This window comes from Lampetra fluviatilis, chromosome 32 (assembly GCF_964198595.1).
Source record: "Lampetra fluviatilis chromosome 32, kcLamFluv1.1, whole genome shotgun sequence".
NCBI lineage: Eukaryota > Metazoa > Chordata > Hyperoartia > Petromyzontiformes > Petromyzontidae > Lampetra > Lampetra fluviatilis.
In genome coordinates, this window is record NC_136306.1 from 10,068,386 (window position 1) to 10,078,930 (window position 10,545).

Genomic DNA, 10,545 nt, shown 5'->3' on the forward strand with positions numbered 1-10,545 from the left:
AATAAAACATAGTAAAATAATTCTCACGACGTTTCGGCCACGTCGTGAGAATTATTTTATTATGTTTTATTTTTATTATTTTATTATTTCCATTCTACGTGACTTTACCGAAAGAACCAAGAAGATGAATCCCTGCAGTCACGAAAGCTTTAAATCGATATTTAACCGAAAGTTGATCAGCGATCACCCCGGTCAACGGAGCAAACAAATCATCATTGGTCAATTGGCGCTCGTGAAGAGGGAGGCCTAGGACCAGTTCAAATGTCGCTCGCCGTGGATGGGAATAAAGCGTATCGCTGGGTTCGCAGCGCAGCGCACAAACCATTACGTTACGAACGGCCCATTAACATTGATGAACAAATTCATGTAGAGAAAAGTCAGATCGCCTGGTTCATGGCCCAGTGGTATAACCGCTGTGCCACAATTGTGCCAACAACACGATATATATACATATTAATATTGACGTTAATCACCTAAATCTAGGTAAAAAAACTTTTTTTATTCGAGATTAAACTGCCTTTTTAACGGTTAAATTATATTCCACCAACGTTTTCGCAGTTGTCTTAAAAAAATTATTGCTTGAAACATTTCTCTCTTTAAAATGATCCATCAGCCACTCCCCCAGTCAATTTCTCCTTTTCGGCAACACCCAAAATTATCAAATCTCATTGGCCTTTGCTCATAAATGTCATGGCATACTCTAACGTGAACTGTTTGATGCTTTTTTTGTACATGTTATAAAGTTACACTAAATACATCTGTTGTCAGACCTGTCATTCTTCAAATGAGCCAACATGAACCAACAACGCTCAGGAACGAATGCCGACCCAACATGGCGAGCGCAGAATATTATAACGGCATTACCCTCACGTGACCTTTCCCCATGCTATTAAGGCACCCTAAATAAAGCTGTTGTCAGACCTGTCATTCTTTAAATGAGCCGACATGAACCAACAAAAAAAGCTCACGAATGCCGACCGCCCTGGCGTGCCCCGATACAAAACAGGAACGTTGCTTTCCTGAAACGTGTCGCAAACAGGGACAAATAACACAACTTCCGCACGCGTATATTTTTTTCGTGAACCAGATATATACAAAATTAAGCCACATCGTTTGTGTGCTATGCCGTGCACAATCTCACCAGGGCCGGATTAAGGTTCTTTGTAGGCCTCAGGCACTTGAGTGATAACGCTTGTTCTCCCTTGCACTGCTGTCTATTGAGAATTCAATTATGCGACAGATACCATTTGAAGATGGTAATGCTAATTTTGCTCTGATAAAATCTCGAAAAGTTCATCTCCGGTGTGAATTTCTCTCATCTTATGAAACAAACCCCATTGACGTTGATAAGGCTCTGCCTCTTTGAATATACACTGTGCCTACCCTTGCTAGATACATATATTTATTCAGGAAGATATCTCGGTTAAATTGTTTTTATCATACAAAAAAAAAAGACACGGTCACATTTTTTTGTAGGCCCTTTAGTTTTCGTAGGCCCTAGGCACAGTGCCTACTGTGACATATTGGATAATACAGCCCTGATGGGTGGGTGAGTGGGTGAATGAGTGAGTGGGTGGGTGTGTGGGTGAATGAGTGAGTGGGTGGGTGAGTGGGTGAATGAGTGAGTGGGTGGGTGTGTGGGTGAATGAGTGAGTGGGTGGGTGAGAGGGTGAATGAGTGAGTGGTTGGCTGAGTGAGAGGGTGAATGAGTGAGTGGTTGGCTGGGTGAGTGAGTAGTCTCTAGGCATAGTACCTACTGTGGTCTATTGGATAACACGGCCCTGGATCTCACCCTCGCAAAAGGCAGCGTTTTGTGAGTGGCGAACAGCTGTTGCTCCGCCAATATTATACGTGGACCAACTCAAAGAGCCTTGCGCACAAGCCAGTGTCGTTCAGGGTCTGTAAAATATGTTTGCTGTAGGGAATTTTGTGACGGAATGGACAAAAAAACATCTCCACCAAGATGCCTGCTCCGGATAAAACGTCAGTCAATAAATGAAACATCGCTATCATTTAATTGCATAATTTGTCAATCGTTTATGATTTCGTAAATAAAAAACACGGCTCAAACAGCTGTCATTTTCGCCGAAGGAATTTGCCCTTTCTCTCTCTCTGAATTGACGTGCAGCCACAGACCCCCAATATACTCAGTGCTCGCAGTATAATACACGTGTGTGCATTGTGATAATTAAAGATAACATTCATTTACAGCTTCTAGCGACTCAAAACCAGCGTGATGAGCAGAGTTCAGAGACAAAGATAAAACCCGCATACACTTACTAATGTAGCACGGCCAATGCAATATAATAGAGGAGACGCATAGTGCATTTTGTGACATTTGAGATGATTTCAGGGTTGCTGCAAAAATGCAATGCATTTGACTAATGCGCAGACAAAACAGATGATGGATGTGTGGCTGCGAGTAAATATGCCATTATATTATTCTTACATCCTCACACCTCAATAAAGGCTTGGTTACAACACCATCAGTCGTCGTATAGCCACAGAAACATCTGAGGTGTATAGAGCCGTCTGTTGCTTTAGACTTAAACACGCTATATTTGCGCGCCGTTACTCAATGCACTAATGTCGCCAATATTGTTTTTTCAGCTGGTAGTTATTTCCAAATCCAGTTTAAGGGAAAAAAAACTCATTTATTGTGCTTTTACACAGGTGAAATAAATTACGGTGGTTTTTTGTTGTTGTTATGCCCGTTTATGTTGTGAAATGGCATCGCCGTGTCTGTCTCTTGGGTATCGTGATATTTCGGCCGGTCTGACTTGTAAAAAAAAAAGTGTTCCTCTTTAACCGTACACATTGCTCTGCCATTCACGGAAGGAATGATAACTCTGCTGAGCTGTGCATTAATTCCCAACCACAGAACATACGCGAAAAACATTTGAACGACTGAGTGCAGAAAAAATTAAATGATTGACTTGCACAACACAACGCAAATATTCCTCCCCCCCACCGCCACTATTGATGAACAATAATGTGATTAAAATCCGTAGTGCAATGGTTAGCACACTGGACTTGCAATTCAGAGATAACCGCTTAGATCTCCTGGCGTGACAGTTTAAATAATGGGAACGGTTATGAAATCCCTCTGGCTTTGTCAACCCAGCCGTATAAATGGGTGCACTGCATTTAGTGCAACGGCAGGTGGAGTGTGGTGGGGTAAGTGTGGTAGGTACTCCTACCTCTTTCAAGATACGTTCAATACTTAAAGAGTACCACGAGGTTTTTGTGCAGAAAATGTTTACAGTTATTGTTTTGCTTTTTAATTTTAAAAGAAAGTACAATCTAATATTTCCCGGCCCCTTTTCGCGAGAGTGATATTGCACTTTGTCAGGCCTTCCGCCTGCTTCTTATTAAAGACGTTGACTGATTGATTGTACGATTGATTTATCTTTGGATTGACCTCTGCTCGTGGCTGTCAGTAATCAACACATTTCCATTTCGTCTATATTCTCCACATCGCATCAATACTGCTCCTCCTCCAGTCCGCTGTGATCGGTAGCGGGGAAAATATTAAATTCTGTTCGTCGAAAATTGTTTTGTAACGGCGTGAAAACCAACTAGCAAGCTTGCGAAGAACCAGCCGTGACTTCGTACGGCTCAGGAAGCTAAGGGACTGTGGAAAATAGCACAGGGAACCTTTCATTGCCATTTCACCCTGCAACACGCCAATCTCCTGTGGGGGAATGCGGAGCGACGGTGCTGAAAAGTCATTTGCGTGACCGCGTTGGCAGAGAGCCCCACGGTTCTTTCTGTAGCCCCCTAAGGGACGGCCAGCCGCCAAGTGTCACATTGCCACGTTTCACCGAATTTACGACCCCACAAATCGATATCTCCATCAATCAACTCTGCCAAAAAAGAAAATAAATCCATTATTTCAGCCATAGCTGTGTGCGTGTGTGCACACCGTACACCTGGGTGAATCTGCAATTGCTTCAACGCATGCCAAAGTTACATATTTTGCATTTTGGATCATACTTGTACACTATTAGAACGTATTCTTGTTCATCTTCTTGGTTCTTTTGGTAAAGTCACGTAGAAGGGAAATAATAAAATAATAAAAATATAACATAATAAAATACAATTCTCACGACGTTTCGGCCACAACGCAAGCAGCCGTCCTCAGGTGAAGAACAGGTCTGTCGGAAATACAGCGTCTGAATGAACACCACCAAGCTTGGCAGCGTATATTTAAGCTGGATTAGAGGAGGAGGGCGACTTGACAAAGGAATTTGCATTTCAACATAATAATTTAGCATATTTATGGAAAATGCAGATATGGGATTAGTCACTACTTGTGGAATGCGTAGAAGGTGGGGGGGGGGGGTCTCAAAGTCATATTATGCCCGTGCATTATGTAGGATTAGCAGCAACAAAGGGAGGAAGTAGGGTTAGCAGTAATAAAGGGAAGGAATTTTAATAGTAAGGAGCTGTAGCAGCCAAAATCGAAATTTAACCTATTCTTGGTTCTTTCGGTAAAGTCACGTAGATAGAAAACAAAAATTAAAATTAAAAGCAAAAAAACCCACGACGTTTCGATCGCAACACAAGCGGCCTTCTGCAGGTGACTGCTTGTGTTGCGATCGAAACGTCGTGGGTTTTTTGCTTTTAATTTAGATTTTTGTTTTCTATCTACGTACGTGGCTTTACCGAAAGAACCAAGAATATGAATTCCTGCAGTCACGAAAGTTTTAAGTCAAAACTATTACAACGCTTTATATGGGTGAAAGATGTTACCACCAATGTCAAAGTTTGATTAAAAAAAACAGAACCCCATTTGCCAAGAGATGAATAATCTGCAGCCGCACTAAGTTTGATCGGAAGCCAAGATCTCTCTGATCATAGCAGAAAATGGGCTCTGAACGTGGAGCTCAAGAGACGCGCGGAAGAAATAAAAGATCACACGTGTGAAAACTTCACACCGAGCGTCTTTCCCATGAGATTATGCTCAAGATTCGGCTACATGAAATGCCAATCACGCATTATTATTATTATTTTTTTTGCTACAGAAAATCCATCTCAGCCACTCACGGCTTGGGAGTGAGCGAACCCAACCAGGTGAAGAGACTCGGGGCGCCTGACACCACCTGCAAGTTCTCGCGAGTGGAGTGATGCTCTGTCACTGGATGTCCGCGGCGCTCTGTCAAGCACAGCGCCCAGAGAAAGCTTTCCAATCATCTTCTTGGTTCTTTCGGTAAAGTCACGTAGAAGGGAAGTAATAAAATACAAAAAATAAAGCATAAGAAAAGAAATATTTTATAATGTTTTATTAATAATATTTTATTAAATAAAACATAATAAAATATTTATTTTATTATGTTTTATTTTTATTATTTTATTACTTCCCTTCTACGTGACTTTTACTTCCCTTCTACGTGACTTTATTATTTTATTAAATAAAACATAATAAAATCATTATTTTATTATGTTTTATTTTGATTATTGTATTACTTCCCTTCTACGTGACTTTACCGAAAGAACCAAGAAGATGAATCCCTGCAGTCACGAAAGCTTTAAATCGAAACTTTTCAATCATCTCCAATGACTTGACAGTGCCGTTCTGTCCCCCCCTCGTCACACCGTTCTGCTGCGGCGGTGACGTCGCGCCCTTCTTGCTCCGCATCCCCCCTTGTGCGTCTGCACTGCGGAAGAGTAGGCCAAACACATTCGGCAATAACACCGCCCTAACGAGAAACATATATACCTTCAGGCTATAGACGTTTCATGCAATGACCCTTCGTTTGCTACAATGAAGGGTCATGCCCCCCTCCCCCCCCATAACGCCGCCTATCGCTGTGTAAGTTTTCCTCTTGGGGGGGGGGGCAGCATTGCCGACGAGCACGTTGGGGTTGCTGTTGTCTGTTGCTCGTGCGATGCTGCCAATGCGGCATCACGCGGTTCGTTCGTCCGGGTGACTTAATTTGGTGTTGTTGGGCCCTCGCGTCTGCGAGTAATCCCAATCGTCCTTCAGGAAGGCTCGAATCCAGCTTTACCCATCGACCACGGCAGTGAGTGACGCCAATGCATAAACATGAGCAGCGCTTGGGCGGGTGGGTGGAGATGGGATGGGGGGTTATTTAACGGCTCACATAAATCCTGCTAAGTTGGATCCCTACAACGTGGAAAAAATGCAAGTGTGTTATTAACTTCGATACGCATGCCACCTTCTCTTGTCCTGCCCCCAGCATGCACTCGGTGCAATGTACGCCCGTGTGTTGAACTTCTTTCGCACCGTGCGTAGCTCAACTCGGAGGCGCCAATGCCTGCGTCGAACTTGTGCTATACGGGGCCGGTGACGTTGACGGCTGTGACACGCGTGCGTGTCGTTAGAGTTTTTGTTTCAAATCCCACTTCAAATGTCAGTGGCACGGACGCTGCTGGCACAGACGGCCCCACACTCAAGTGAGCACGTGGGGCCGTCCGATCCGACACGCACACACACACACGGAGCCGTGCACGCAGCAATGCTGGGTGGGGCTCCAGGCCCTTGGCACGCACGAGGTGACGTAGTGCGTTGGAGGGCAACGAGCAGGAATTGTAAATGTTGTGTGGGTTTACTCTCTTTGTCACGTAAACAAACCATGGAAATTCATTACAACATTATAAAATGTAATGAATTGCCGTGGCTGCAGGAATTAACATTCTTGGTTCTTTCGGTAAATTGTATTTTATGATGTTTGATTTTTCTTATTTTCTTATTTCCCTTCTACGTGACTTTACCTAAAGAACCAAGAAGATGAATCCCTGCAGTCACGAAAGCTTTAAATCGAAATTCTTTCGGTAAAGTCACGTAGATTAAAAAAAAAAGTATTTTATTATTTATTTATTTTTTCTTTCATTTACTTTTATTTTTATTTTCTATCCACGTGACTTTACCGAAATAACCAAGAATATGAATTCCTGCATTCACGAAAGTTTAAAATCGAAACTTTGTAATAAATTGCCATGGTTTGTTTTAGTGACAAACCTTAACAATTGGCTGTGTTGGGTGGTGGCGGGGTTAACGACACAGTTAAATTTACGCGATCTTACCCAAAAACCTCTGCTATGGATGATATTGGTCGCGAAAGCCTACGTATTAAACTGTGGAATACCGAGTTATTATCCTGATTAAGAGACTACTTTCTTTCCACTGTAATTTTAAAAGCAAAAGTTGTAGGCGTGTCTTATAATGCGATAGTTGTGAGTGTGTTTGTCTTTGATGTATGGGGAGCGGTAGTGTAGTGATTAATGCGCTACGAACCCGGCAACCCGAGTTCGATTCCCAATCACGGACAACACCAGTGACGATTACCTGAACCGGTCTTGGGCCTCGCCTAGATAGACTCAGCCTCAAATTAGTACCTGGTACGGTGTGTAAAAACATCGCCACTAGGGAGACAAAGGCGGCCGGGCGGACTTGCTGCTGGCCACCCACCCCCCTGCGTGCCGTGCCGGTCTTCATAGGTGCTCGCTAACAGCACTTGCCCCAATAGTCTGTTGGGGCTATACGGGGGATCTTTGTCTTTGTTGCATGCGCGTGTGGCTCAGCAAGCTGGCACGGCTAGGATGAGCACAGGTGGTGCATCGGCCACTCGTCTCCGTCAGGCAAACCATGGCACCACCTGGGTCTGTCCCTTGACCTCCTGCCGGGGAGCCTTTCACACTTCTCGTGGCCTCAAGGTGCACTTAGCTTGGCACAAGCGCCGTGGTGGCATCGCCGCCACTTCGTGGCGAACGGCGGCTGTCGTTGTTGCGTTCGACCAGATAGTATAACTTTATTGTTGTTGTTGTTGTGTTTGATCAGATAGTTTAACTTTATTGTTGTTGTTGTGTTTGATCAGATATGCATTACTTTATTGACACTGGGGCACACCTTTGGGGTACGTCTTCGTGAGCGTATTGTGATCTGGAGAATACGGTAATAACCTCAAGTAATAACAGTGCATTTGTTATCAACGTGATGTATGTATGTTGAACTTCTTTCGCATCGTACGTAGCCAACCGCGCCAATCGAAGGTGTGGGGGAAGGACAACAAACCAAACACAAAAGCAGTTCTAAAGAAATGAATTTGTCGATCTAGATGATGACTTAAACGTGCACAGCTCCCAGTGGCTTCCAAACATCGGCAGCAGGAACGTTCCAGACGGCCGCAGAAGCGCATTCCGAAAGCGCGCAATACGTGCGCCCCTCTTTGCTCGATGGCCAACAGCCAAAAGCCGCCGCCGCTGCTTCTGCTGCTGCAAGACTGATGGCCATCGTCTCAGTCAATTTGCGTAGCAAGTCGCCATCGTGAGGAGCTGGGAGGGGAACGTGACTGAGCTGATCTCCGCCACCAGAGATGGAGCGGCGGTGACAACAGCTCGCACGCAGAGAGGGGGGGGCGAGACAGCTATGGCTGCAGAGTTTGGTAGTACATGTTGTTCACGTCGTTTATTGTGAAAATTCGGTCACAGTTCCTATGACCACTGTGTCATTGCTTTTATGGCTTTATTTTGGTGATTTTCGAAAAGTTTTTTGGTTTGGCCATGTTTGTTTGTTGTAATACAGAGTAAAGTTAGACTGATGGCCTTAATCTAAGTTCTCTTGTGGTTGTTGTTGTTTGACTTGCATCCCACTGGGATTTTTGCACACAATGTTGGTGAACGGTGATTTTTCTGCAATATTTTGCTGTCTTTTCTTGGATTTTCTGTTTGCACATAGTCATGTGGTTGCACCCGATTCAAGAGCCGAATGGCTCACAGGGCTAAACCTAATAAATGAAACTTGAAACTTGAAAACCTTGCGGCTCTGGGTCATCATGCGGCGGCTGTTTCAAGGACTTGCTTCGTGGCCGTTATTGATCAAGGAGCCGCCGTCTCGTGTTCACCGTCTCTTCTTGCTATTTTGGTTGCCGACCCCTGGGGCTAGATGGGTTGTTGCAATCGACAGACTGTGAGCGATGGTTCCATCTTTGCATGTATCCAGCAGTGGATAGATCAAGGGCTCATGGCAACCACTGGGAAGGGCATGAGGTTTGACAACAACAACAACAACAACTTTCGATTTAAAGCTTCGTGACTCCAGGGATTCATCTTCTTGGTTCTTTCGGTAAAGTCACGTAGAAGGGAAATAATAAAATAATAAAAATAAAACATAATAAAATACCATTTTCACGACGTTTCGGCCACAACGCAAGCAGCCGTCCTCAGGTGAAGAACAGGGCTTCAGACGCTGTTTTTCCGACAGACCTGTTCTTCACCTGAGGACGGTTGCTTGCGTTGTGGCCGAAACGTCGTGAGAATTGTATTTTATTATGTTAGATTTATTTTATTTTATTATTTCCCTTCTACGTGACTTTACCGAAAGAACCAAGAAGAACAACAACAACGGTACGTGGTCAGCCCGAAAGCAATTACCGGAAGAAAAAAAAACATAACGTGGTGGAAGGGCCAATACATTGATCTCGGAGGGGGAAGCCGGGCCTGCTGCTCCAAACACAGATAACCCCGAGATCGGCAAACACGACGCGACTCGAGAGAAACACAAATCAATGGGTCCTGCGAAACGCTCGTTGCTCGGAGAGCCTCGCGCGCGCGTGAGCTCACAGCAACACCCCAATCATCGCGGGCATTTGCTTGATAGAGACACATAACAAATAACCAGGCAGACAGGTCAAAACGCCCTCCCCCCTATCTCTCTCTCTGTTCATTTTCTCGTACTGCTTGACATAATTTCGATGCCATCGTCTTTTTTCCGCCCTTCTCAAGTTCCTTGAATGTTTGCTCAATTCAAGGAACGTATTAATTATTATCTTTTTCATCTCAACTCGTGCTCTTTGTTACAGGCTGTTTAGTGCGGTAGGCCTTTGGGTACCGTGACAGCCTCCTGAGAGTAAAAGTCTATTTTTACAAGCGAGATGTGCGTCATGAAGTCAACAATACACGCGATGCAGCAACAGTAACAGCGTGACGTTTGATAATATTAGGACATTTGAAAAATGTCGACAAACTGTCAAGTAAAATTTTCGATTTAAAGCTTTCGTGACTGCAGGGATTCATCTTCTTGGTTCTTTCGGTAAAGTCACGTAGAAGGGAAATAATAAAATAATACAAATATAACATAATGAGGACGGCTGCTTGCGTTGTGGCCGACACGTCGTGAGAATTGTATTTTATGATGTTTTATTTTTTATTATTGTATTATTTCCCTTCTACGTGACTTTACCGAAAGAACCAAGAATATGTCAAGTTTAAGTCGCCTTCTCCTACAGATTCGACCCCCGTCATCCCCGACATGTTTTGCAAAATTGGGAAGAGAGTTTAGCCGTTTCTAAACCCCTGAAAATGTTTCTTTCACTATTTTAATCTTGATCAGTGGACATCAGTCGTGCATAGCTCCTCATTGTCCAGACAACGATTCCAATTGTCCAATCCAAAGTGGTTGTGAGGGCACGGCATTTAATAGATTGAGAAAATGACGCGTCAATGCAAATTGAGTCTCAATCCAATCAATGCATGCCGTATATCGTTTAATTATAGTAAACGATTAGCTGCATAAAAAAAAAG